Source organism: Gymnoscopelus microlampas (assembly GCF_963454915.1).
Source record: "Gymnoscopelus microlampas genome assembly, chromosome: 23".
Taxonomy (NCBI): domain Eukaryota; kingdom Metazoa; phylum Chordata; class Actinopteri; order Myctophiformes; family Myctophidae; genus Gymnoscopelus; species Gymnoscopelus microlampas.
Genome location: NC_139960.1, coordinates 14,968,238 through 14,971,961, shown reverse-complemented (window position 1 = coordinate 14,971,961; position 3,724 = coordinate 14,968,238). Strand labels below are relative to the sequence as shown.

Below are 3,724 nucleotides of genomic sequence, written 5' to 3'. Positions count from 1 at the left end.
TGGTGGAAAGTAACTAAGTATATTTACTCAAGCACAATGTTGAGGTACTTTTACCTTACTTTGAGTATTTCAAAAAACATCTTTTTAAATACTTTATATTTCTACTCCAATACATCTCAGAGGCCAATGTTGTACTTTTTACTCAACAAGTTTTAGTTAAACATTACTTTGCATATTTATATCATTATTACAAAACATACCAATTAAGACCTATTTTATAATTCATCAATTAATAAATTGCCAATGTACAAGTTTCAAAGACATGTTTAGTACTTTGGTTAAGCATATTTTGATGCCAATACTTTTGTACTTTTACTCAAGTAAAAGTTTGAATACTTTTACTTGCAACATTTCTACATTGTGGCAGTGCTACTTTTACTTAAGTATAAACGTGAGTACTTTTTCCACCACTGGTGAGTGCAGTGAACCTCCTAGGAGTGCAGAAATCCAGTGACAGCGGGCAGGCTTGAAAACCACTGAGACAAGAGCATAGGGAAGCTACAATGCTGTCGCTCTCCACATAGGGGCGCCACAAGCTTCTGAATGTCTCTCAGCATAATTCTAAACCAAGTTTCACAGACAGCACAGCACAGCTGTGGGAAACAGTTGCTTCAGATCACTTAAGTTACGTGTGTGTGTGTGTGTGTGTGTGTGTGTGTGTGTGTGTGTGTGTGTCTGTGTGTGTGTGTGTGTGTGTGTGTGTGTGTGTGTGTGTGTGTGTGTGTGTGTGTGTGTGTGTGTGTGTGTGTGTGTGTGTGTGTGTGTGTGTGTGTGTGTGTGTGTGTGTGATCCTCACTTCAACTTTATATTTTGTAACTGGAAACCGTTCTAATTATTGTTTGCATTGTATTATCATTTGTTTGGTCATCTCTGCATCCTGCTACAGGCTGCTGTAATTTTCAAATGTATTCCATTTCTACTTAGACTGATACCCCCCCCCCCCCCCCCCCATTTTTTTTATTAATACATGTTATGAGATATGGTCATGTAGCTGGTCAGTGTTTCAGCATTTAATATTCCAAAAAGTATTTATCTGTTATGACTTACATGGATGTTACACCTGTTGCTAATCCATTTCTCAAACAATACTCCCTCTATCTGATTCTGCATGGGAATTTAGCACAGGTAGATTTTACTAATCGAAACTAAAAGTCCAAATTGTCTTGCTCTGGAGGGACAAGACGTTACTTCAGAAAGTGAGATGCTTGCTGCTTCAAAATGAGTTACTATATGACTATATACAGTGTACTGCTTAATTTATACTCCATTGGACACTGGTGTCGCACGTCCAAAATAGCCGATCTACAATCTCCCAATGCGATGCAACACTATTTTCGCAACTGTGAATGGCAACTGAAAGAGGAAAATTATTCTTACAGTGTTCCGTGTCGTTTGAGAAAATATCTCTCTTAAAACATCAACAATGGTTCTCCCCTCCAAAATGTTTTACTTTACATAATTTTGACACCCAGAAATAAAGTTAAAGTCATACAATAATCATTTTTAGAATTCCTTGTGGTTTATCTACTTTCAAATGCTAATGATTAATTTGAATGTAGAAGTCATATATTTGACACTTCTATGCTTGTTGAGGTGTGATGTGTTTTAGTGCTGGTTCATTAACATGAAACATTATATTTAAAGCTAACTTACACTTCATTGCACAATCTTGAAGAATATGATGTATCTTCAACAAAAAAAAAGTGTTTACAACGTGACAATGTATAAATATGTATAAATAGTTCTGCTTCGATGTTGGTGGTTTGCCGTCATTCTTTTTCCAAAACATCCAAGAGTCTTGTTATCTGGCAAATATGAAACTTATATATTCATGCTATGACTTCCATTAGAGCTGAGCTAAAGGTGGATTCATGATTGAAGTACAAAAAAAGCCTTCAGGAGTTCTAGCGGCAGTAGTGGAGGTGTTGGCCATGTGAACATGGTGCCATACGGTTTAGAAATTGCTATACTTCCAGTGCGTGTACAGTGTATCGTTGCTGTCGGGCATAAACGTTTTGGGTTTTTTCGAAAATGAACGCCCTACTTGATCATACTGATCATACACAAAAGCATCAAATGTAGAAGATCTACAAGATCTACAAGTTTCGAGCTTGTAGATCTGCTACTTGAATTTTTGAATTTCAATACTGAAAAGTAACAGTTTTGGACATATGAGGTTTCCACCCAACAGAGACGATATACTGCACTATGACCGCCTGACCCTTCTGTATATTTCAGTATTAACCACATGAACCCTAGCATCCCAACGCAATGCGTTGTCAGCTTGTAGATCGTCTATTTTCGCTATTTGACGTACAGCAAAATATATCGGGTTTAAAGCTGGTGACAAACAGCAAGCGTCAGACGTGAGTTATCAAATGCACTCAAAACCTGTTGACGCGTCTCTCAGACGTTGGTTCTGTTTCAGAGCGTCAACGCGTGGCACAGACCATCTGAAATGAGTTGGGGGCAACGCAGAAAGGTAACCTCTTTTATGCCAAACTTGTGTCACTGCGTCAGTGACGCTTGCGTCAGTGTGTCACGGCCTTAAGAGGTTAATACTGTCCTACCAGCAGGCAAAGCTACCCTCCAGCCTCCATGCACGACTTAAAGAACTACACGCCCCCTTCTTTAAGCACTGGGACCCCCCTACAACCGCTCAGAAGAAGGGAAAGACAGAGCTCATACTCGGCTCACCCGCTCATGAACGTCAAGGTCCAACATGTACCAAAGGATCTGTCTGTGTCGCCACCGAACCAAACATTCGTACACAAAATTCGTACACGTAAGCTCCAAATGTGAATAAATCATAATAGCTTGTAATGAGAGCAGACCTCATAGAGAAAAGATTCATGTTGGAAGTCCTGTAGTGTCAGTCTACCAGCCCTATAAGGTCATTTGACATCTGACCTGTGGAATAATTGTGAGATAAGCCATGTGTCCAAAGTGTCATCTGTCTAAGCATTGGCCTCCATTCTGCCCACGAGGTCAGTGATTCCCAACTTCTTTTTTTTTTTATGTCAAGGACCCCCCGTTTGGCGTGCATAAGACCACGGACACCCACAACTCTGAGAATGGACCCTTACAGGTCAAAATGAACCAAATGGACCTGTAAGGGTCAAGTAGCAATCATTTACCTGGGGACCCCCTGGAACCCCCTAAAGGACCGCTGGGAGTCCCCGGACCCCATACTGAGAACCATTGCACTGTACAGTAGGTGTGAGTGTGGCGCTATGACCTCATGAGTTCTACCATTCATCTTTCCATGGAGAAGAACAGCAACAGTTGTCCTTCGGGCTGAGCTACAAGGCCAGTGCTTGTTGATTTTAACCTTAAAACAAAGTCGACTGTATAGCTACTTAAACCTCAAGTTCACCTCAGTGGAGATGTTGTACTTAACCCTAAACTTAAATGCAGGTAAAAGCCGGGTGTGTTGGTGTGTGACTTTTCAAGATACTGTGGTTTGTTTGTTAAATTTTACATTTTTTAGTTTTTGTTTTGTTTTTGTTTTTACTTTGCAGCTTGGCCATTAAGTGAAAAAAAAAACGTCCTAAAAAGGAGACACCAAAGCTTTGGAAGCATGCCTGTCCATGGTAACCCTGTGTAAAAGGAGGCCCCGTTATCACACAACACGCACGCGCGCACACGCACAACGTCATACTTATTTATGCTACCTTAAATGTACAGAGTAGGCTTTTTAAAATCTGCTTTGTAGATTACATAT

The 3,724-nt window shown here is 40.2% G+C and overlaps 1 protein-coding gene across 1 annotated transcript in view; it reads right to left on the bottom strand.

Annotated features, from left to right (window-relative positions):
* Positions 1–2,081: 2,081 nt before the first annotated feature.
* Positions 2,082–3,724, bottom strand: part of LOC311040190 (voltage-dependent L-type calcium channel subunit alpha-1C-like) — a 260,546-nt gene continuing 258,903 nt past the window's right edge. The window contains exon 51 of the mRNA XM_084050307.1: positions 2,082–3,724. This exon is cut by the window's right edge and continues 1,018 nt beyond it. The gene's annotated coding sequence lies outside the window, so the exon portion shown is untranslated.